The sequence below is a fragment of the Salvia hispanica genome, chromosome 2 (genome assembly GCF_023119035.1).
Source record: "Salvia hispanica cultivar TCC Black 2014 chromosome 2, UniMelb_Shisp_WGS_1.0, whole genome shotgun sequence".
NCBI classification, from domain to species: Eukaryota; Viridiplantae; Streptophyta; class Magnoliopsida; order Lamiales; family Lamiaceae; genus Salvia; species Salvia hispanica.
The window spans coordinates 5,200,571-5,226,803 of record NC_062966.1 but is presented as its reverse complement, the minus strand read 5'-3'; the positions used below and the strand labels follow the sequence as shown (position 1 = coordinate 5,226,803).

Sequence of the window (26,233 nt, the reverse complement as noted above, 5' to 3'; positions counted from 1 at the left end):
CTGATGATGTGGCAGACAGTTTCTAATACTAGATGATATGGTAGGAGTTCTTTGGCTAGGCTATTGCTATTAGAGATGCTCTAATAATATGATTGGCATTAATATTTTTTTAATCCACCATCTGTTCCATGAATTTTTGTTACATATCGTTCGGACCTGAAACAAAAGAGAAAAGGAAAAAATAACATGAGAATTGGATTCTGACGTGGAGGCCTTGTCAATTGCCTCACTCTCTGTCTCTAGGATTTCCGACTCAGTTGTCAAGACATCAAAATTAGCCGAGCCCAGTTCATTTTTAAAAATATTTGCTTCGAATTCGATCAATGGCGCGCAATGTAGGTGGTTCTACTGGAGAAGAAAAAGCCTTGTGCAGTCACTGTTACAGCAATATAAGATAAGGTGAAAACCGTGAAATCTTATTTTGGGTAGATGGGTCTCAATAAAAATTGAACCTTTGGCATTTTTGAGATAGAATTATGTGTTCTTATTTTCTTTCTGCTGTCTTTTGATTCGGAATTCGAGTTTTATATGCGTTGCTTATGTAGAAATCGGTAATTGACTATTTTGTACATCTTATATAGACTAGAAGAAATCTATACAAGGCAAGACATAATGCCGGTAATTATCTCAATCAAATCTCCTAATATCATATTGTGCAATCTCCCTTGATTTGTAGGATATTCCAGATTTCCTTCCAACAGCTTACTGTTGATTTGCTGTGTTTATTCTTATTTTATCCAATCAGTGTGGAATTTCTTCAACTGTTATGCTCTGATGTACAATTTGGTAGCACCTAAAAACATAAGTTTTTTTATTCATTTAGATAGCTACCTTAGATGCTAGAATACATCATTATTGATAGAAATGAAGCCATAGGCTATATTGACAATCCACTACTACTACCTAGCCAAAAGCATGGACAAATTTGAAGAAATCAGTTGAAACAATGTAAAGGCATCACAGAATTACAGATTGAGGTTTGGAATCCAAGTTGCTCTGAAAGTGTCTACCTGAGTTCAACTATCAGCAGCTGCCTCGCCTTGTTCTTGCTCATCCCGCTTCTGGTATTTGTAATGTAAAGCCACAAGCACAAACACAGCCAGGTTGAGAGAGCTTAAAACTGCCGGCTCCCAAAAATACCGGTCCAGATGGCTCTTGTTTAGTGTGTACTGAAACCAGCTAGTAGTTTTGCCTCCTCTCTCACTTACTTTACCCACAGCATACACTGAAAGCACACTACACATGAATCCCAGGCCAGATACACCATTTATGAACTGTTTGATATATCTTCTTGTGGAGTCATCTTTCATAGATCGAGGAGATTGGTCGTTGTAGAATGCAGCAACACTATTTTCCAAGAACGAATCAAGGCCTGCAAGCAGGATGAACTGGAAAATCAGCCACAATATGTTCATTGGGACGTTCTCATCTGGCTTATCGAGTAAACCGTGTTTTCTGATAACTTTGAGTCTCTTTGTCTCTACGACAGCTGCAACTATGCAACACATAATTGAGGAGATCATGGCCACTCCAATTCCCACAGCTGGTGTACCTTCCCATCGCCCTGCTAGAAGGGCTTCAGCACACCAGCCAAACACCTTGTTGGCTGACCTCTGTGCCAGTAGGAGTATCTGAGGAGGTAACTTTAATGTCCCTAATTTCCGGTTCATGTTTTTTGCTTGCTCCACGAAATATGTGTTTCCAGTCGAGGACACCATCCCACATACAACGAAGGTCATCCACATAGGGACCATCCGAACAGCAATTTTGGCGTCTTCGACTTGTGCTACTCAGCAGAGTCTCCATTTGTTCGTCACTTGCTTGTCTTCACTCAAATCACCAGGCAATATGATGGCAGCCTTATGCAGCCACCTGAATTCCAAGATTGCAAGTCAGTATCTATATACAATACCCCTCTTTTTCTTTTGTTCCCATACAAAGATTTTCTATGAGGAACTAATATGGATTTTGATGACGAACAAACACCCTCAAGTGCCTAATGAAGTGTCACGCGATTTGATGTCAAATTAGAGAAGCACATACCTAAGCAAACAAGTAGGCGAAAAATCGGCTACTTGTTCCCCATCTTTCTTGTAATATTGCTCATCACTCAATGGGGGTTGGAATAGCTTCAAGGCAGCAGCCACAAACACTCTGCACACATTAGTCACTGGGCTCCCCTTTGGCCTGACCTTCCTGTAGCAAGGCCAACCAGTCGGAAAAATCAATGTCGCAAAAACTGTACAGATAGCCGGAATGCCAAACCGGAGCTTCCATGGTTTTATATACGGAAGTGCAATCGCTCCAACTATAGGCACAATCACCACCATAACTATACCCGGTATTTGACAGAAGAAACGTAATGGATCAAGCTGAGTGCATCTTGGTATATTTCCATCACCTTCGTCTTCATTGTCATCAGGTTTCTTGGCCTTCTGGTCTGCAACATATGTTTTCACAGAGACGAGGTTACCGGCTATGCCAACTGCTATCAACGACATGCCCATGTAGAAGAGGACTTTCTGGGTGTGGCCGATGCATTCTGGGACATAGCGTTGGCATGTCTTGGCGAGCACTGGTGGTGTTGACATTGTAACGAGCCCGATTCCCTGTTACATGGAAGGAGAACATACATAACAAGGAATCGATGAGACGATAACAAAGTTAGCAACTACTGACCACGCTGTAGGCGATGCTGGAAATTAAGAGCATCTTGAAGTTTCCGAGGAGAGTGTCGACGATGAAAAGGAAAAAAACGGGGAGGATCATGGAGATTCCATTCCAGATGTTCAAAATAGCAGCAGCGTGAGTGTAGCTTAGTTTCCAAACAGTAGTCAAATAATCTTGCATCTCAAAGAAGGCGTAGGCCACTAATATGTCAGCCCATAGCAGCGCTGAGATGAGATATACTCCCTCCGTCCACGAATAGGAGTCCCGTTTTTCCATTTTGGTCCGTCCATAAATAGGAGTCCCGGTTCATAATTACCTTAAATAGTAAAAAGACCCCACATTCCACCAACTCATTCCACTCACATATCATTTAAAACTATTATATACAAGTGAGACCCTATTCCACTAACTTTCTTCCACTCACTTTTCTTCACATTTCTTAAAACCCGTGCCGGATAGAAATGGGACTCCTATTCGTGGACGGAGGGAGTATATTTCAGTGTGTCAGTTGTAAGATCAAAATCCAAAATTTGCAACTAACATTTGACCTGAAATTCTAACAAAGCTTTGCATTTTTGGGACGAGCTCAATCAACAACAAACAGTGAGATTATAATGACTACTGCAATCAACACGTTGTTGACTTGAAAATAAGTATAGCAATAGAGCTTCGATTCCTAGCTTCCCAGATTCATCTCATTTTTCACACTTCAGAGTCCAGACCATATAATTCAATATATAAATACAGTAATACTTAATACTCTAAGGTACCAGCAAATTGTATGCCCAGCTGTCCATGACTTTGTTCGGAAAGGAGAGGAGAGGAAGAAAACAATGATTGAAGAGAACAAGTATCCAGCTATTATTCTTTAATTCTTTACCTTTTCATTTTCGATGATATAATTGATCCATTCATTTTCTCGATTCCATATCCATTTGTATAAAGGTCCTACGAAGTTTGAGTCATATTCTCACCTTGTCAAACTTTGGTCCGACGTGAATTTAAAAATACTACATTTGTCGCTTAAATTTTATCACAATTTATATTTCTATAACACTCCAAATATAAATGTACACCATTTATTATAGGTATATACACCCCAAACATAAATACACACTCCAATTTCCTTTCACCTCATCATTCTCTCCATTTTTTTTCGCCATACCACAACTCTTACAACCCCCCGCGTTCTCAGATTAGGCCCCTCCAAGCCAAAAACATTAAATTACACTATTCACAACTATTAACTATTTTAATCTTAAAATTGAGAAGTTAAACTATTATAACACGAAAAATTCATTTTCATTCGGAAAATTAAAAGTAAATAGTACAAGTCCTAAAAATTCAAAAAATACAATTCCTAAAAATGGAAAAAAAAACAAAAACAAAACTACTTGTTTTCCTAATATTTGAGGGGTGTAGTTGAAATGAAAATGTTGTAGAATACTACTCCCTCCGTTCCATAGTAATGGAGGCAAAACTTTTCGGCACGGAGATTAAGAAAAATTGTGTTAGGTGAGTTAAGTAAAGAGAGAATAAAGTGGAAAATGAAAAAGGTAGAGAGATGAAGAGAGAAAAAAGTAAGAGAGAGTAAAGTAGGTGTGGAAAAATGTGTTGAATTTTACTAAAAAGGGAAATGACTCTATTACTATGGAACGGACGGAAATGGAAAAACGCCCCTATTACTATGGAACGGAGGGAGTATAAAATTGTGGTGAAACGAACAAGATTTGGTTTGATACTTATAGAGTTAAAGAAAAAAAAATGAAAAAGAGTTATGGCCAGGCCTCGCTTGCCCGCACCAAGATGAACTGCTTCTAGACGCGGTCCAAGCCCCTCTCGTGGCCCAGACCACGCCCACCCCACCTCCAAGAAAAATTGTGTTAGGTGAGTTAAGTAAAGAGAGAATAAAGTGGAAAATGAAAAAGGTAGAAAGATGAAGAGAGAAAAATGTAAGAGAGAGTAAAGTAGGTGTGGAAAAATGTGTTGACTTTTACTAAAAAGGGAAATGACTCTATTACTATGGAACGGACGGAAATGGAAAAACGCCCCTATTACTATGGAACGGAGGGAGTATAAAATTGTGGTGAAACGAACAAGATTTGGTTTGATACTTATAGAGTTAAAGAAAAAAAAATGAAAAAGAGTTATGGCCAGGCCTCGCTTGCCCGCACCAAGATGAACTGCATCTAGACGCGGTCCAAGCCCCTCTCGTGGCCCAGACCACGCCCACCCCACCTCCAACGCTGTGAGCTCCCAGCCGGACCCTAGGAATGAGTTTGTTACCTTTGTAATTTGGCTATGAAATGAGTTATTTTATCCACTTTATCAGGAACAGCCAAAAACTGAATTTAAATATAACAATTTTTTCTTCTTCATATTTTTTTCTCTTAGATATCCCATTCTCCCACTTCTCCATTAAAGTTTATTAAAGATTATTTTCTTCCGTAGACATTAGATTTTTTTTTTCTTTTCGTAGATATTAGATTCCTATTTATAACAGAGATATCAAATATCACAATTCCCTCATTTGCAAGTAAAACTTTTTTCTTCTTCTTTCATTTCCTGTAAAATAATTTAGTAACCTTTTCATCAGTTGAGATAGATGATATTTTTTCATCTCCATTATATGACTATCATGTTCCCAGTCAAATTTATGAGTTATATGAAAAAATAAAATCTAAAGTAATGCAAAAAATTTTAAAGAGTGCAATTTAAATTTTATCTTTTTTTTTTTATATTAAAAACGTGTCCATAGTGGGAGGGGGGATTAGGCACACTTTAAATTTTATCTTGGGAAAATGAAGTTTGCATCTAAATCTAGAAAATAATACTCCCTTCTCATAAGAATATGCACTTTTAAATGGACACATAATTTAATGCATAATTAATTGATAAAGTAAGAGAAAAGTAGAAAGAAATGTAATTAAAGTAGTTAATGGGGAATGGGTCTCACTTCATTAGAGATAAAAGAGTTTCCAAATTTAGAAAGTGCATTTCTTGTGGGACGGACTAAAAAGAAAATGGTGCATATTCTTGTGAGACGGAGGGAGTATTATGGAGTAGATCACGTGTTAATTTCATAGATATCAGCTTTATTAGCCTGATGGACTAATTCAAATCTGAACCTTTTAGTTTAAGATTGAATATTTATTACCCAATAAAAAATACTCTCCCCATCCCTAAACATTTGCGACATATTTTTATTTTCGTCCGTCTGACAAAATTTGTCATATTTCACCATCTCAACATTTTTGGCAGTGGACCCCACATATTAATAAAAGTAATTTTAAAAGTAGGACCCGCATTCTACTAATTTTTTCGACACACTTTCCGTTTAATTTCTTAAACTTGTGCTTAGTCAAAATATGATGCTCCCTCTATTCCATAGAAATATGTCATATTTCCTTTTCGTCCGTCCTATAGAAGTAGTCTATATCCATTTATGACAATCTTTTTTCTCATTCTCTTTTATTTTATCATTTATGAGTCTCATCATCTATTACACAATTTCAACTATATTTTCACTTTCTCCTTACTTTACCAGTTATACATTAAAACTTATGTCAATTCTAAATGGCCTATTTATATGAAATGGAAGGAATAAAATTTAAGAAACCAGGGAGTACATCCCAATTAACTCACACCCGATTAATATAATTAACTCACACCCGATTAATATGCAATCTAAATCTAGTTGGCCATGAAAGTCACTATCATGTACTCATAATTACTTATCTATAATATCAGTAAATGTCTTGCTCATTATATTTTTACACTGCTGCGAAGGTACTTAATTCTAAGAATTCATACCAAAATTTCCATCAAGCAAACTAGAAGGGGCCTTGTAAAATTATTAGTAGTACTCTTTTCATTCCGCTTAAGTTGATACGTTTTTCTTTTTAGTTTGTACCAATTAAGATGACACATTTTTTTTTTTTTTCTGGTAACTTTTTGTCACCAATTAATACATCCAACCTTTTTTTCCCACGCTTATTAAAATATTATTTTTCTTTCTCTTTCTATTTTAATACTTATACACATCTTTTCTCTCTCCAATTACACAGTTTAATCAATAACTTATAAAATCTCGTGCCGGTCAAGAAATATGTCATCTTAGTCGGGACGGAGGGAGTATAATATAAATATAGAATTATTTTATGAGTAAAAGTCAAAATTGGTCCAGAACATATGGTCATTTTATGTTTTTGGTCCTAAACATTATCTTTTGGATTTTGTGGTCCTAAATGAAGGAACTGGCAGCGGAAGCGTTCGATAAATTCAAATAAATAAATCACATAATAATCAGATCTATTTAGCAGATTATTTAGACAAATTCTATTCGCGTAATTATCACATGTATCATGCTTATAACTTGAATTAATTATACTTTAAGTATAATTGAAACCTAAAACATGCTTTTATACGGAGCAGAAATAATACCTTGTTGATTCTCCAAAGAATCGACGATGGCTAGCGGCTTCTCCACGCGACGCTTTGAATACTAGACCACAAATCTTCTCTCTGGTTCCCGAACTGTACTCCAATATCAGTGTGGGCTGATCTCACCAGAATACTAGGACTTAAATAAAAGAGACAGAAATTTGAATCCACGGAGGAGGGGTTGGAAGAAAATTTCGTCCCTCTCTATGAAGGAGTGGTCGAAAATTTTGAAAAATAAATAATGTGTATTTTATGTCTCATTTATTCTCCTATTTATATTAAGTTCCTTTTGAGCCAGACAGGGAGCTATGGAAGGTTTTGGATATGGGCTCACCCAATTCACTTTTTACTAATCAAATTGAACCCACAATTTAATACAAGCTTTAATTGGAATATTACGAGCAGGCACTACAGAAGTAATATTGAACTCTCCCTATTCAAATCCGAAATTTAAGTAATCCGGGTTTCCGTTTTAACTTTTATTTCCCGCACTTAAGATAAAAATGTCCATTAATTAATTAATGTCTGCTATGTACTTAATTAATTAACATCTTATTAATTCTAAGAGTGGACTTAGCATGAAACACTTATTTATTATTCTTAGAGTAATCAAACTCCAACTAGCTAGATTTCGAATAATAAAACCTTGTTTCGCGCTCCTCTTGAGGGCATTATCAAACGAGACTCACCTCATGCACGATTCAACATAATAGCAATCCTAGCCCCACTAGATATTAAGCACCACTACCCAATATATCAGGATTATTGGGTTGCGCAAAACCCGCACCTTTTGATAAGTCAAAGTAGTGCATAATTGATAAGGCTCGTTTTATGCATTGGTTTTTGGTGATATTATATGCTTTTGGGGGAGATAATGCACAAATTTTGAGCTTAAGTGTGCAGAAATGTGCTCGATCCAGGAGTTTGTGCTAATTGACCTGGAAGATGCAAAATAGCTGATTTTGAAGTAAAATACCAGAAGTCGTCGCTCGGACCTAGGAGAATCAGGAAGTTGACGACAAGAGTATAAATAATGCAAAAGCGCAGAAAAAGTCATCTACCTGGTCAAGGAGACAGAATGGCGGAATGGAGCTGAAGCGCAGAAAAAGTCATCTGCGTGGTCAAGGAGATAGAATGGTGGAATGGAGCAAAAGTGCAAAAAAAATCATCTACCTGGTCAAGGAGACAGAATGACGGAATGGAGCAAAAGTGCAGAAAGAGTCACCTACCTGGTTAAGGAGACAGAATGACGGAATAGAGCAAAAGTGCAGAAAACGTCGCCTACCTGGTAAGGAGACAGAATGACGTGCTGGCATGAAGATCCTCAATTACTGCAAGGGTAAAATGGTCAAATACCGACAAAAAGTTGCCTTAGGGTTGAAGTTTAAGCCACTCTATAAATAGAAGCTTTCCACAATGAAGCTCTCGTAGGCGCTTAACGCTATCGTAGTTTAGGTAAGAAGCTCTCGTAGGCGCTTAACGCCACCGCTCTCTTAGTTTATAGTTTGTTGCTTTCTTGGCTTAAATATGTAGTTTCATCGGAGGAATTGACGACTTCACATTTGGATCTCAACTTATTTTCATTTTTATAAAGCTTCGGTGTTTATTTTCATGTTGATGATGCTATTTATTTATGTTTCTTGGATGCTTTTCGCAATTGGTAGCTTAGATGTTTAGATCCATGCTGTTTACATGATTTCCAGTAGTTTAGAGGTTGAGATCTAGTTGTTCACGTGCTCGATTTCTGAGATCCGATAGTTATAGTGATGCATGCAAGGTAATCTGTGTTTATTACGTTTTCTGCTTGACCCAATAGCGTAGATCTGGTAGTTTTAGCTTGAATTTCGTGTTTACGTCTCCTTTTGAAACATGCTCTGTTTTATTTCGTCAATGGTGTTGAAGCTCTGTTCTATGGTCTGTTTTTACTTGGTTGTTTGAAGAAGATGAAGTGGGAGTTAGTTAGAGAATCAGATCTGCTTTTTGCTTTTGCTTTTTGCTTTTCCAGCTATTCTGTCAGCCCAGCTAGTTTGAGAAAAGTGGTCCCCACTTGCTTTTGCATCTTTGTCTGCTTATTTTGGGAAAGTTTCAGCATGTTCCTTTAGTTACAGGTGTTCAAGTCAGTTTAACTCTAGTTTACAAGTTGCAAGTATCCGTACTTTTCTCATCCCATAGGTTAGGTAAATATAGTCCAGTTTAATTCCGCCAGGTCAAGTAGATTAGAGTTTTAACCCACTCAATGAATGCGTGGCAGCAGCCTTTTCCGCTTGTGTCGTAGAAACGATCTCGAGTAGGTCCATAGTCCATGTGGTTCGACCCCGCTCTTACCGCTTATACTTAGTAATATTCGTTGCATTAGTGGGAAAATTATAAATCTTGTTGAAAGGAGGGACACGTGCACACGACACACGTTTAAAAACCCTCTCTTCAAATGGCGCCGTTGCCGGAGATGGATGGTGTTATTTGTGTGTTTGCGAATGTTTTGCTGTAAATAGTTTACTTATTATGTTTTCTTTTGTTTCTTTTTTCAGTTTATGAACAGTAAGTCATTTAAAGAGACTAGAGTAGACGTGCAGTGTGTGATATCTCTCGATCTAACAGGTCTAGAGGATTCGACTAGATTTCAGAGGCTAGAAGATCATGAAACTATCAGACAAGGGTCGTTGGGTGCACTCTATTTCTTCAAAACCTCAACCCACTATACTACAACTAGCACATGGTAGTAAAGGATTGATCCCACGAGGACGAAGGTGTTACGAAACTGCATTTGAGGATGTTTTGGGAAAGGGGGTTGGCTGCTGGCACGCAATTTGTGGTTCGAGTACTAAAACCACTGGGTATGAGAGACTTAAACTACTTTACTCTACCTACTGGGTCTAAGAAATGAGAACATACGGAACATGCATGACTTTGAGAAACGAAATGTTTTAAAGTTCTAAGACAACTAGAGCTAACTTAACTAGATGGAATTTCCTAATTTGGACAAAAAAAGACAAAGCAAACAGTGGGGACAAATTTCCTTAAACTACCAGGTTCTAGAAAAGCATGCAGAAAAGTAAAAAGAAATGCAGAAAGTACTGACAGGGTCTGGAGAACATGCAGAAAAGCAAGGTACATGCAGAAAGTACTGACAAAAGAAGATCTGGTTCTAACTACCAACAAACTTCATCTTCTTCTTGAATCAAACGAGAATAGCAGGTAAAACATAGCAATAAACACCATGAAAACAGAGCAAACTTCAGATCTAAGCTTAAAACGAGAAATTAAAGCCTAAACTAATAGATCTACGCTACTGGACCTAGAGGATGCAGAAACAGAAAGTAAATAGTCATAATCATGCAAAACGTAAACAGCAAACACCAGATCTACGAAATTCCAACTCAAATCCACCACAATTCAACAAATCCACACATCTCCATACGTAAATCCACAACCTCCAACAACAAACCAACAGATCTCAACTCCAAACATCCAACAATCAACAACAACGAAAGCGAAAAGCAAGAAATAAGCATTAACTCAGCGAGATCCAACAAAAACCAACATAAACTTCCATAATAACGAGAAATAGGGTCGAATACAGCAGATCAAAGTCAGAAACTAGAGTACGAAACTAAAAACCAACGAGTGCTTAAACGAAAACAAACTAAACAAAGCAAGATAAATATTGTTTCTTCGTCTTTACAAGGCGGTGTTACACAGCAGTAAAACGACGAGAACCAAGACGGCGGCCAGAAATCACCCCATCTCCTAGTGCGCAGCAAGTGAAACGAGTTTTAAGTGTGAAAAACAGGGAGCTAAGTATACTGTGTTGAAGCTGATCGAGAATTGATATATCCAGTCGTGCCTTCTTCCTTAAGGTTGATCTCTTTATATAGGAGAGGCTCTGATCCCTAGGGCATCCTTTTTGGTGATTTGACGCTTGTGCCCTTGAATAAGATGCTCTAAAATATCTGCTCTCTGCCTTTTTCTGCTCCTGTCGCCAACTTCTAATTCTCCCAGGTCCGGACGACGACATCTGAATTTCACCTCAATCTCCTCTCTTTTGCATCTGCCAGGTCAGGTAACAATAACTCCTGGATCCGGCAGATTTACTACGCACCTGAACTCAGAAACACAGATTAGCACCCAAATGCACAGAATTTTAACCCAAAACCAATGCATGAAACGAGCCTTATCAATAATCAATATCGTATTCTCAATACTAACTTACATTGATTAAGAAACAAATATTTATCAAGACCTCGTCTTTCAGTAGATAGCATTAGGGATGTCAATCTAGCCCGAAACCCACGGGTCGACCCGAATTAACCGGTAAAGTCATAGGGTTAGGGCCGAAAAATTACAACACATATTCAGAAGCAGGCTACACGGGCTAACCCGTTCGGGTCGGCAGGTTATGCGGACTGGCCCGGGTAAGTTAGGGGTTAGCCCACGAGTTGAGCATTTAAAACAAAAATATAATTAAAATTTTGGATTATATACTTATATGAAGTACTCTCTCCGTTCCACAGTAATAGAGGCATTTCATTTTCTGCACTCTATTTGAAAAAATGATAATAGATAGTTAAAGTGGAGAGAGAATAAAATAAGAGAAAAATAATGTAGAGAAGAGTCTTATCTACAATATTCTCTCTCTTACTTTACATTTTCTCTACTTTCAGTATTTATAATTATTTTTTCAAAATGAGTGCGCAAAATGAAATGCATCTATTACTATGGAACGAAGGGAGTATATTTGATAAGGGGATTGATTAATTGCTAACTCATCATTTAATTAATAACTACAACTAATTTAAGGCCTTAGGATTTTAGAAAAAGTGTGGTCTACAATTTTCCACATGTAATTTTTGTTGTTAGTTATTAAATCGAAAAAGATTAAAAAAAACTCCAAATTAGGGTTTTGGATGAAAATGTCAATATAGTGTTTCGAAAATATCAACACAATGCTTTGAGAATGTCAACAGAATGCTTTAAGAATGTTAACTCATGGCTTATATTGACATTCTACACGTATTATATTGACATATTTTATATAGTATGTTGACATTTTTTGCTATACGAAAAATTTAAAAATTTTTGAAATTTTTTTCAAAATTTGACGTCGGAACATATGCATGTATGATATCGTTGGAATCCTTATGAAATTATCTTTAATTGATATATGCTATATGAATTTAAAGTTATGGGATTTCTTTTAAAAGTTAGTTATAACTAATTTTGTAGTTAATTGACATTAATACCCCTATTGATATTTTTTGGAATTAATCCTATGGCCTTATTGACGTTTTTTGTTGATCGTATTGATATATCGGGGTTGATGATCTAGGCCCTTAATTTGAATATCTAATGACTATTATTTAGTTGTAGTTAGCAATTAAGTGTTGAGGTAGCAATATAACACTCCCCTGTTTGGTAATATCAAATTATTAAATATAACATTGATATGAAGAATATATGGTAATTATGTCTTCTCTCGAATTTTGTTTTAGCCTTTAGAATAAGGCAATTAACATGCATTCAGCTAAATCAATCATTTTTCAGTTTATTTTAAAATTAATAATAATAAACCTCTCTATTGCCAACGTTAATTAAAACTCAAATGAGAAAATTCATCATCTTCATGGCCAGTTTCATCAGCCCAATCCACTTCGAATTTGCCAGCTGATTTCATCAGTTTAGTTAGTCCGGTTAGATCTTCTAAATATGTAGGATGGTTGATTGCTTCAAGTATAAAATCCAATCCGCTCTTTCTCATACTTCTCCACAACAATATGAAGTGCATGATTTCCATTAAATTATAGTCAGATTCAATTAATTAAACGATATGTTTATCTATTTTGTTTCAATTTTAAATTATATTATTATTTTCTTTCTCTTGTTCACTTTGATAATACTTTACTATTTGCAACAATCTATTTTTTAATAATTTAGAATATTGGATTGGATATAAAGTAACATATAAGATTACTATTAACCCGAATAGCCCGTGGGTTAGCTCGAAATCCGAAGAATTAGGGTTAGAGCCGAAAATTTATGATCCGAAAAATTCATAGCGCGAATAACCCGAACCCAAATAGCCCGACAACCCGAGTGGACTGGCCCGAACGCGAGCGGGTTAGCCCAATTGACATCCCTAGATAGCATAAAGACTCGTCTTGCTGTTAGATCCGTTCAGTGCTTTACCACACACCAATGTCATCTTATTTCAGTAAAGCTTAGAAATATGCAGACTGACATTGCTACCTTTCACGATGGAAAGTCTAATTCCATCTAGGTCGTGAAACTCTTCTTTTTCTTTATTTAGGACTGACCGTGTTACCTTAAAGTGGACGACACCCACAATCAGTCTACTAAAACAAAGACTTAGACATTGTTAAGTTTTCTTATACATTTAAACATGCAATTAACATCCACTAAATGTAAAATATAACAACATTATGATAAAAATAATTTGTTTTATTCCTTGGAATATAAAATAAGATTTTTACAGTATTCAATCACTCGAAACGTGATTTCTAGTATACAAACTCTAACACTGAACATATGTAAATTTGAGCATTTTGGTCCTTTGTTAACATTTTGAAGTGACTGCAGCTACACTATGTGCACAGTAAGTAATATCAAGCTTCCTGAGTCCAGCGAATCCACTAGATCACTGGGTCTAGGAACTCACGGATCGTTGAAAGATCTCGGTCGTCAGACACACAGAATACCTCTTCAAAACCCTCAACCACGTATACTAAAATTAGCACAGGGAAGTAGGGATCGATCCCACAGAGATGAATGCACAAATAAACATGTTCAAAGACTCGGGAACTATTTTTTGTTGGCTGCTGCCACGCATTTTTAGGGTTGAGCTTTACTTCCTAGACTTGGTGATAGAAATATGTTACCCTAACAGCTAAATCTAGGCAGAAACAGGAAACAAGCATATAAACTGAACAAGCGAGGAAATTACTAGATCTAAGAAAACTATTCCCTAAATTACCCAGACCTATGAAAACAACTGAATGCGGGGTCCATTTTCTGAAAAGGTAGAGTACGATTGAAAAGCTGCAAAATAACTAACTAAAGGACCAACTAACAGCGACATCATCTTCTTCAACATTTTACCAGGAAATAACCAGTTAAGAAACAGAGCAAAAACGTAAATCGACACGAAGCAGACAGAATTAAAAGCAGTAAAAACGAAGAACAGTTAAAACTAAGGCAGATCTACGGCTACTAGACGGGGTAAAACAAGAATGCAAAATTTAAACAACTAAATGAAACTTCAAACAAACTGATCCGGTCACGGAACGCTTAATCCACTCCGGATCCAAGCCATCCACAACCACCAAACATCATTTCCACCTCAGATTCTCATTGATCTACGTAGAATTTCACCGATCAACAACAGATTTCTCACAAACCAGCTTCGAACTCAGATCAACCAACAAAGATCAGCAATCGATCCCAAAACAACACAACAAGATAGACGAAACATAAACAGAAATATCCATTGCAAAATACGAAATATCCAACGATAGAAACAACTCAAAAGCCGAGCCTCGAACAACGAAGACTCGGTGAGTACGAAAAGTAGACTGAAAATAAAAGATAATTGTTTCTTCGCCTCCGTAGAGACGGTGTTGCACCCAAACTTCCTATGAAATGAGAATCCCCAAAAAATTTCCCCCAAATGAGTGTGTAGAAAAGTAGAAAACTAAGCTAGGAGCTGGAAAAGGTGATGATCGTCTCATGTTGTTTGCGTGCTCCTTTTTATAGTGGATAAAGCTTCTAGACTGTTCTTGTGATTCCTATTTTGCTCTCCAATCGATGCTCCTCAGTCTAGTGGCTTTTCATCCTTCTGCTTAATTTCCCTTGCCAGCTTCCTTCACCAGGTGGTCTCTATCTTCTTCCTGGGGCTGGCATTTTCTCGACACACCTGGCTCAAAAAGGTTTCTTAGACCCAGGAAATCACAGAATTTATCCTTATAACCAATGCATGAAATTAGCCTTATCAAACTGCTCACACTTAAACCATACTTGTCCTCAAGTATAAAGACAAGAAAAAGAGAAATAAGGCTAATTTCGATGCATGGTTATCCCCTGACCCAAGTAAACTCCTAGACCTAGACACTAATATGAAAGAAAAAGAAACAAAGACAATAACAAATAAAACACATAGGCATGAATTAGTTCAGATTTTTGGGGCAGTTGTCCCCACAAGTTTAAGGTCAATCCAATAGTCTACGCTCTCCAAATCCTCCTCTTCTCTTCTTCCACCTAGTCGGTTTGTCAGCTCGTCCAGATAGCCATTAGCTTGCTAATTGTTGGATTCGCTCGATCACTCATTCCTCACCAGGGATGTTAGGATCTATCGCTCATAGTTAGTTCCTGCTACTGATGCTTCGGGTTATGAGAATTTCTCCTTCTATCCTCCTTCCTAATGATTTTGCCTGGACTTCGTCCAGCTTATACCCCCTTTTTCCTGGACTTCGTCCAGCTTATACCTCCTCTTTTCTGGACTTCGTCCAGCTTATTCCTCCAAATATATCATTTTTTTTTCTTCTTCTTTTTTATTTTAATTCTCCTCTTCTAGACTTTGTCCAGCTTATACCTCCGGGTTTGAATTTTTTTTTTCTTCCTAAATACCTCCTTTCTAAATTCTTCTCCCTAAGCATCAGGTAGCAGGCCCTTTTATTATGTCAACACTCAATGTTTAACGCTTATAACTCACATAAATAGTGGGGCTTCACAATTAGGTCGGCTAAGGCACCTTCTATCGTTCTTGCTTCCTCCAAACCGATTTTAGCTTATTAAGGAAAGAGGCCTCAAAGTTGTAGTGCATCCTATCTTCAATTACTCTCCCTAAGGGAATCTTGCCTTATTATCTTTGTTAATTCATGCTTTAAACACATAACCTAAAAAGAAAACTAGAGACTCCTAGACCTAAGAACTCTATCACATGCTGAGCACATACTGCACTAACTCTCCCACCCCCTCCCACTTCACTCCAGCTTGTTCCCAAGCTATCCTAGTGAAGGGGGGAAATGAGGGAGTTGGTGCACACAATCATAATAAAACACATAAAACTTCTCACACTTAGACCGAACAACGGGCTAAGTGGGAGAGAAAAGACAAAGACATAAAACAGAAAACAAACATGTTGTGTATATACAAAACCTCTCACACTTAGACCGAACACATTGTGACACTCGGCTCTGCCTTCCCAATCTTCATGACGAAGTTGCACTCGATGTAGGCGCCTAGAAGGTGGCAGGTGTACATGTGGTGAGAAGGGTTTGCAGTCATTTGATGGCAAGCCTGGGCCAACCAATATCCAAGGTGAACCTTGATGCGTTTAGCCATGCACCAAGTGAAGTATAGCTCGGTGGTGGTGATGCTGGAGCTGGCCGTGCCCATCAAATTGTACCCGATGAATTCCTGGGCGAAATGGAGAAGATGGTCGGTGAGGTGGATCCCTTTTGATATGCTAGTCTTAAAATTTCCGCTCCTGGCATGTGTCAAGTACTCCCAAGCAGTCTGTGGTGAGAATCCGGGTGTATCCTTCGGTGGGCCGTATACTCTGTCGTCCCAAATGCCCTCATCATCCTCGGCGTTGCTAAACAACCCCATCCTCAAAGACCACTCCCTCACACTCATGGTATGCTCGATGGTGAAGAGGCGGAAAGAGATGGAGTTCGGATCTGGATCGGTAGTAGCCTTGAACCTGAAGGTAGAGAAAAATTCACGGGCCGCTTCAACTGGCACCTCCTGTTCACTGTGGTTAAGGAGCCATTCAAAGCCTATTCCCTTAATGTGGCCGAGGAATTCTTCGTCAGACTCTATCTCCTTCAACTCGGCCTCATCGTACCTTTTCCCTGACTTGGCCAATTTCCCAACTGCGCTTCGCTCCTTGTACGTCTGTGCCCTCTTTGCGTCATTGAACTTAGACATAGCTCCTAAGAGCTTCTTCGTTATCGAAGTTGGGGACCTCCTCTTCTTCCCCGATTTCTTCCTCGGTCTCGCTACCTTCATCACCAGGTCCAGAGGCCTTGGGGAGCGGGCGGGGAGCTTTTCTGACTGAAATGAGTCTCTGAGATTTTCTGGGCCGAGGGACGACAGTTGTCTTTCCCTTCCTTTTTCGCTCCTTGGCCACCCGACGCTCTTCCTCAGCGTCTACCTCATCTTCAGAAGCAGGAGTCTCTCCCTCCTGCGTGCTCGTCGCCCCTGGGGCCAGGAATCCTGATCCCTTCGTCTGGTCATCCTCATCGACTTCGTCCAGCAGACTTCGCCGGACCATTCTCCTTGACGCCCGCAGATCAGCGGGTGATTCCTCTGGTTCCTTCTCCAGATCCACTACCTCTAACGGCCCGTCCTCTTTGGGCCTCTGTCCTTCAACATCAACGGGGATCTCATCCCCTCCAGAATATGTAGGGATTTCTCCCCCAGCACACGTAACTGGGGTTTCCCTCGTAGATTTAAGGAATCTCCTCCTCAGAATTTTTAGGGATTTCTCCCTCAGACACAACTGGGGTTTCCCCCTCAACAAGCAAATTTGGGGTCACCCCCTCAAGATTAAACGGGGTTCCCCCCTCCACATACACATTCGGGGTTTCCCCCTCCATATTCTCAGAAACTGGAGTTTTTTCCCACACAAATTCAACCACCGGGGTTTCCCCCTCCACTAATTATATGGCAGAAACATTACCTTCCCTTGCGAGTACATCTACCGAGTGATCTACCGCCATTCTGTCAATTTCGTCTGCAAATCCGCTGACGCCTTCCTCCTCGAGTTTGCTGTTTGAGTTTGGCTCAATTGTATGCGTCTGATCTAAGGTTTTGGAAACCCCTGGGCTTGAACTCGGTTGTTGCGCCTTTGATTCCTCAGGAACTGGCGGCGGTTGCTGACGAAACATCGAGAAACGGGAGAATAGTTTCTCGGCCTCTTCCTTGCTTCAGAACTTGTCTTCTAGTTCCTTCAAAAATGCCTCCTCATCGGGACTCTTGACGGTAGAGGAACCTTGCACAGAAGTCGGGTTCCATTCTGAACGGATATCGAGCGCTGAAAGAGTCGGTTGGAACGGCGGCTGTCCGGACGACTCGCTGACGGAGGTCTGGCGGCTGGGTCTCCCTTCATCACGGTGGTTCTTTGTACTTTCTTCATAGTTACCTGTAACTGCAAAATTTCTGGGGTAGGTTTGGTTAGGGTTTGAAACGATTTTGGGGAAAATTATTTAGAGAGTGAGAGTTATGAGAGTAGAGAGAGAATGGGTGATTGATTCTGATTGAGAATCAAATATCTCCAGCCTTTTTCAGAGTGGAAGGCGAACGGTTGCCATATGATGCAAGCAACCGTATGTTCCTCGAAAAGCGGAATTCGAATTTCAAAAGGCTACCGCTTTCTCTCTTATCTGCAAAGCTCTTCCTCCCCCTAGCAGTTTAGAACAAAAGAAATGAAACACCAAATTCCTGGGTCGAAGATTATGATTGACAAAACAATTTCCCCAAGGATTTTGGTGCTTCGAAAATATTTTTGGAAGATTGAATTTTTAATTTATTTGGATTTTCTTGTTTTTAGAAAGCTACTGAACTATTTACATAGCGAATGAATATCCTCAAGATCCCCTAGGTCAGTGCAAAAATAAATTTTGTTTCCCACTTTACTTGACCTAGGAGTTCGTTAAGGATGTTCACTTGCCTGGCATCTTAAGAAATAATAACAGATGCATGTAGTGGCGTCTTTTCCACCACATGCACATCAGTATCACCTTTGTATACCTTCACTCTGTTCCCGTTTACCAGGAAGGGAACTGAGTTTGGGGCGCTTCCTTGAATCTTTATAGCTCCATTTGCTCGAAGGCCAATGACTGTGTATGGCCCTATCCACTTGGATTTCAACTTACCAGGCATTAACTTCAGCCGGGATTGGAAAAGGAGTAATTTCTGCCCTACGCGAAGTTCCTTGACTCGGAGATTCTTATCATGCCAGACCTTTGTTCTTTCTTTATACCACATGGCCGAGTCGAATGCCTCCAGTCTTAGTTCCTCTAATTCTTGTAGTTGCAGTTTCCATTCCTCTTCACAATCCTGGGCCTTCATATTCATCTCTTTCACGGCCCAGTATGCCCTATGCTCCACTTCCACTGGCAAATGGCACATTTTCCCGAACACCAATCTGTATGGTGACATCCCGATTGGCGTTTTGTAAGCAGTCCTATATGCCCAGAGAGCATCGTCGAGGTGCTTACTCCAATCTTTCCTTGTGGTGTTCACCGTCTTTTCCAAGATGTTTTTGATTTCTCTGTTCGAAATCTCTGCTTGATCATTGATAAGGCTAATTTCATGCATCGGTTATGTGGTGAAAAAACACTTTATTTTACTGGGTCTAACGCAGTTTTTAAGCCAGGTGTGTGAAGGAGACGCTAGATCCAGGAAGAGCTGGAGGCAATGGACTAGCGAAGGAAAACGAAGGAAAGTGAGCAGAGTTGAAGAGAAAAAAAATGGCTAGACGAAGGAAGTCAATAGCTGAGGGCAACAAAGACTATTCATACCTCGCTAGACCCACTTCAACGCCTATAAATAAAGGAGCATGCAGCACACGCCATATACATGATTTTGCTCTCAGCTCACACACTCACACACACACTTGGGAAAAATAGGAATTCTGGGGTAGTTAAGGGTTTCTAGGGGTTCATCTTCGGCGAAAGTCAGTGGTAACACCGTCCTCACGGAGGGTTTTCCAGTTTACATGCATGATTTACTGTTCTGCCTAGATCTAGTTGTTAGCGTAGCAGATTTCAACTCCAAGTTTAGTTTAATCTCCTCAACCCAAAAAATGCGTGGCAGCAGCCAACCCAAAAATAGTCCCGAATCCTTGAGCATGTTTAATTGCGCATTCATCTCTGTGGGATCGATCCCTACTTCCCTGTGCTAATTTTAGTATACGTGGTTGAGGGTTTTGAAGCGAAATTCTGTGTGTCCAACGACCGAGATCTTCCAACGTTCTATGAGTTCCTAGACCCTATGATCTAGTGGATTCGCTGGACCTAGGAAACTTGTTATTCCTTTCTGTGCATGCAGTCTCTAAACAAGAAGAAAATTCCCAAGCTTCAAATGGCGCCATTGCCGGGGATGGATGGCGTTAATTGTTTATGCGTTTGAGGATTTGGTGTAAATAGTTTAATTTTTGTTAATTTGTTTTTCTTGACAGTTTATGAACACGGGCTTCCATTCTGGAAGTTGGGCTAGTTCATCTAGGTCAGGAAACGCCCGATACAAGTGGCAAGTCAAGGAGTTTACGTCCACCGTCACTACCAGATCAGGTTTAAGGACAGTAGACCCGTTTCCGTTCGAATCAGAAAGTGAGAAGGAGTGGAACTCGTCAGGAAAAGAGGACCCGAAGTCGTCCACAGAAACAGAGCATTCCGAGACTGAGGAAGAGGAAGACCCGAATATGGCACATTTAGTGGATCCCGATCCGGAGATAGGTTCACTCACCGCGCATCTAGACGGTGAGCCCGCCCATGCCATAGTCTCAAACCCGCGCCGGAGGTCTATCGATATCAAGACAAATGTGCTGGGGGTTTTGCCCACATTCTCTGGACGAAGGAACGAATGTTCTTACGAATTCCTAAACGAGTTTAGTAAGCTGTGCAGCATTCAAAAGAGGCCCAACGAGGCGACTGAGGAGAACTACCGTTTGCGTGCAGTCCCGTTTGCCCTCAAGGGGGAGGCTAATACTTGGCTGTTGAGGCTCCCACCAGACTCGATCAACACATGGAAGGACTTCAAGCTGGAGTTCTTGGACTATTTTTTCCCGTCCAACAAGACAAACACCTTGAAGAAGGAGATCCAGGAGTGCAAGCAAGAATATGATGAGTCTCTGAGCTCTTATTGGTCCCGGTTCAAGGGACTGTTGGATGCTTGTCCGAACCACAGGATGATCGAGGCAGAGACTTACTATCTGTTTTACGAAGGTGCAAACCCTGAGTCAAAGGACTTGATGAATTCCTCGAGCGGGGGAAATTTTACCAAGAATAAAGCAAGTGAAGCCAGAGAAACTTTGGGAAGATTGATCGAGGCGAAGAAGGCCTATGATAACCCGCGGAGCATTTTGAGAAGGGGATCAGCCAATGCAGTAACAGATGAAGATGACAAGAAGGTGGAAGACATGATAGATAAATTGGAGAAAGCATTGCTGAATGCAATTGAGAAGTACAACCCTCATGCTCCATCGGAAAATGAGAAACCCCCTGGTCCAGAGGAAAGACAACTTCAGCCTTATCATGGTCAACCTTGTGAAGGGGAATGCCAAGCCCAGGCAAATTCAATGGAAAGCTGGAATCCGGATGGAAGTTGGAACCAAGGGAGACAAAAGGAGGCCCTATGGAGGACTCACCCCAATTTTAGATGGACTGACAATGATCAAAGTCAGCCGCCCCCACTGCAGCTCACAAATTATGCACACCCTCCAGAGAGGCAGTCCAACTGGTCAGGGAGAAATCAAGAGGGGCAATTGCAACTGGGGTACAAGAATCAGGACCATACTAATTGGGGAAACAGGAATCAGAACAATCCAGGAATATCCAAGGGAACTATCAGAATTCCCAACCAAATCACCAAGGGAATCATGGGTCTAGCAACCAGTACAATAACCACCAAGGAAATCAAGGGAACTATCGACAAACCCAAGGACAAAACCAAGGTCAAGGATCAAATTATAATCAATTCAACTCCAGGCCACAAAGGAGTTTGGATGATATGGTCCACGACCTAGTGAATTCACAGCAGTTCATGCAGAATAACTTGCATTCCAACAACGACGTGGTGCACAAATTGCAAGACGCTCAGTCGGAACACAAAGCAGCCATGGACATGATGGCAAAACAGCTGTCCCAGATCGCGGTTTCCTTGAATGAGATGCGGGGAAATGAGGGAAAACTTCCTGCCACGGTCAAAGCCCCCGACCGAGCAAACATTAGTCATATTACCTTGAGATCCGGGAGGGGCTATGAAGGACCGACATTGGAGATCGACGAAGAAGCACCCACACAGGTAAGTAAGGGGAAGGAGAGTCAGGGAGATAGCCCTAGACCCAGAGAAGTTCCTGTTCAGGATGACCTCCAGAAGGAAAATTTAGGGGGATCTCTACCTCGATCAGCTGATCCATTTTTCCTAGATCCAGAGCCTGAGTTAGTAAGTAAGAAAGGAAGTAGGGAAGCTGGCGAACCCCCAGCTGGGAGTTGCACAAATGCGGTAAAGCGGACAAAGCCGTTTCCATACCGAGGGGAAGCAAAGAAAAAGAAGGATGATACAGAGGACCTCATGGAGATTTTTATCAAGCTGGAAATCAACCTGCCCTTCTTGCAAGCCTTGAAGATGCCTGCTTTTAGCAAGTTCATCAAGGAATTCATAGCTGGGAAGACCAAGCCGGACGGGAAGATTGTGATCGGGGAGAACGTGTCTGCTGTGATACAAAAGAGAAGGATGCCTTCGAAATGCACAAACCCAGGTATGTTCACATTACCCATTTCTCTCGGAGATATCAGAATCGAGCATGCTATGTGTGATCTAGGGGCATCTATAAATGTTTTACCGCTTTCAATCTACAAGAAACTGACAGGGGTTAGGATGGTCGCCACCAAGGTGGTAATCCAGTTAGCAGATAGAACTTGCATTTGTCCTGAAGGTGTGTTAGAAAATGTCATAGTCAAGGTGCGTGATTTTCTATATCCTGCTGATTTCTATGTTATCAAAATGAATGATAATGAGTCTGCTGAGTCTAGTGGCGTGCTTTTAGGGAGACCATTCTTGCGCACTGCTAAGACCATTATCGATGTCTTCGGTGGAACAATTTGCTTGGATTATAATGGGGAAAAATATACATTTAGCATAGATGAGGGAATGAAAAGGCCATTGGATGTTGAGAATTTGTATGCTATAGATGTTATTAACCCCTTGGTCCAAGAATATCTTGAGACAGAATTGATACAGGAACAAATTGACAACTCGGAGTTGAGCCTTTTAATCGATCGAGAAGTTGTAGGGTGGTGTGCAGCAATGAACACAACAAGAATTGACAGATGAGGAACTAACAGAGGCCATCATGGAGTTTTGCAGAAATCCCGAGTCAGCTAGATCAAGGGGATCAGCCCATGTGGTTAGTCTGGAGAACTCTCTTGAGTCTGGGAAGGAAACATTACCACGATATTGCAGAAAAAAATCCCTTGCCCCAGGAAACGAATAACACAAGGAAGGAACTGAAGACACTCCCACCAGGCCTCAAGTATGCTTACTTGGAGGAGGATGAGGCATTCCCAGTAATAGTCAACAGTAACTTGACTGAGGAGCAGGAGAAGGAACTGTTGGAAGTGATCATGCGGAACAAGAAAGCAATAGGGTGGACCCTCTTTGATTTAGTAGGAATCAGTCCCGATCTCTGCATGCACCACATCCGTTTAGAAGAAGGCGTGAAGGCTCACCGAGACGCACAACGGAAACTGAATCCGAATATGCGAGAGGAAGTTCTGAAGGAGGTGTTGAAATTGCTCTCTCTAGGGATCACCTTCTCCATTCCGGACAGTGAGTGGGTCAGTCCTGTCCATATGGTGCCCAAAAAGTCTGGAATACAGGTTGTCAAGAATGACAAGAACGAGTTGGTGCCCACTAGGCTAGTGACGGGGTGGAGGATGTGCATCGACTACAGGAAGCTGAATGAGGCCACAAAGAAGGATCACTTCCCCCTACCCTTCATTGATCAGATGTTAGAAAGATTGGCTGGCAAACAGTGTTTTTGCTTCCTTGATGGATACACTGGCTATTTCCATATCTACGTTAACCCAGAGGACCAAGGGAAAACCACGTTCATGTGCCCTTTTGGTACCTATGCATACCGAAGAATGCTGTTTGGATTGTGTAACGCACTAGGAACGTTCCAGCGGTGTATGATGAGTATTTTTTCGGATTTGCTTGAAGTATGCATTGAGATATTCATGGATGATTTTACCGTATACGGGGATTCATTCGATACCTAGTATTGAAAAGATGCCAGGAGAAGCACCTAGTTTTGAATTTCGAAAAATGCCACTTCATGGTGACTGAAGGTATTGTCCTGGGTCATGTGGTTTCTGAAAGAGGAATACAGGTGGAAAAGGTAAAGGTAGATGTGATATCAAAGTTACCTTACCCCACGAACCAAAAGGAAGTTTGAGGATTCCTGGGTCACGCGGGATTTTATAGGAGGTTTATCAAGGATTTCGCAAAAATCGCGCAACCGCTCACTCATTTGTTGCACAACGATGTAGAATTCGTCTTTGACGAAGGATGCAAGAAGGCATTTCAGTTGCTTAATGATAGACTCGTGTCCGCACCAATAATCAGGGCGCCAGATTGGAATCATCCTTTTGAGATAATGTGCGACGCGAGTGATTTCGCTGTGGGAGCTGTCTTAGGGCAGAAGATAGACTGAAAAAGTTATGTGATCTTCTATGCATCCAAGACTCTAAATCAAGCTCAGAAGAACTATGATACTACGGAGAAGGAAATGTTGGCTGTCGTTTACTCATTCGAAAAATTTCGACCTTATCTTCTTGGGTCGAGGGTTATAGTCTTCATAGATCACGCAGCAATAAAGTACTTACTGGCTAAGAAAGAGTCTAAGCCGAGGTTAATCCGTTGGGTGTTGCTTTTGCAGGAGTTTGATTGGGAAGTGAGAGACAAAAGAGGAATGGAGAATAGAGTAGCCGATCACTTGAGCAGAATTCACCAAGGGGAAATAGAAGAGGCCATACCCGATGCTTTTCCTGAAGAGCATTTGTATTATCTAGGGATTTTCCTAGACAGATCAGTTGGGATGCAGTTTTGGCATTAACCGGTCTAGGAGATTCCGACAAGGGGAAGCGAACACTTAACGCAGAACCATGGTTTGCTGACTTAGCAAACTACTTGGTCACGGGAGAGGTGCCAAGTTCAGAAGAAGTTTCCCGGGCCCAGAAGATGAAAATTAAAAGCGAAGCCAAATATTACTTTTGGGACAATCCTTACTTATGGAAGATGTGTTCGGATCAAGTGATTAGACGCTGCATTCCCGAATGGGAACAAAGAGATATGCTGAATCATTGCCATACTTTGGCATGTGGAGGACATTTTGGACCCAGGAAGACAGCAAGGAAGGTATTGGACAGCGGGTTCTACTGGCCGACACTTAATAAAGATGCCTTTGAGTTTTGTCAGTGTTGTGAGAGATGCCAACAGACAGGGGGAATTTCAAGGAGAGACGAGATGCCCCAGGTCCCGGTGCTTGTTTGTGAAATCTTCGACGTATGGGGGATGGACTTCATGGCACCATTTCCATCATCCTGTGAGAACACATATATACTGGTTGCAGTGGACTATGTGTCTAAATGGATAGAAGTTAAGGCCCCACAACATGTGAATCGAAAGAGGTGGCAAAATTTCTGAAGGCCAATATCTTCAACAGATACGGAGTTCCTCGAGCCATTGTCTCAGATCAAGGAACACATTTCTGTAATTGCACCATCGAGGCTCTGATGAAGAAATATGTTGTTCACCATAGGGTATCTACCCCGTACCACCCTCAGTCTAATGGCCAAGCAGAAATTTCTAATCGCGAGATCAAGGCAATATTGGAGAAAACAGTCAATCCGTCAAGGAAAGACTGGAGTAAGAGGCTTGGCAATGCATTATGGGCCTACAGAACTGCTTTCAAGACTCCTATCGGAATGTCGCCTTATAGGCCGGTGTTTGGCAAAATGTGCCACTTGCCCGTGGGTATCGAGCACAAGGCGTATTGGGCAGTCAAGGAGATGAGTATGAAGCCTTCGACTTGTGAGGAAGAAAGAAAGTTACAGTTACAAGAACTGGAGGAACTGAGGCTGGAGTCTTATGAGTCTGCCATGTGGTATAAGGAAAGGACAAAATTATGGCATGACAAGAATCTCCGGGTCAAGGAACTCCATGTGGGACAGAAGGTGCTCCTTTTCCAAGTCACTACGCGCACTCCCTATTATCACCTAGTCAGACAAGGAGATATTCTCGATGAATTCCTGGGTCAGGTAAATTGGGTGACATTTTAAATATATACACTGAACCAGGGGATCTCGGGAATACTCGA

At 40.6% G+C, this 26,233-nt stretch overlaps 1 pseudogene; it reads right to left on the bottom strand.

Moving 5' to 3' along the window:
- Positions 1–773: 773 nt before the first annotated feature.
- Positions 774–18,017, bottom strand: LOC125206167 (annotated as a pseudogene).
- Between the last annotated feature and the right edge of the window lie 8,216 nt (positions 18,018–26,233).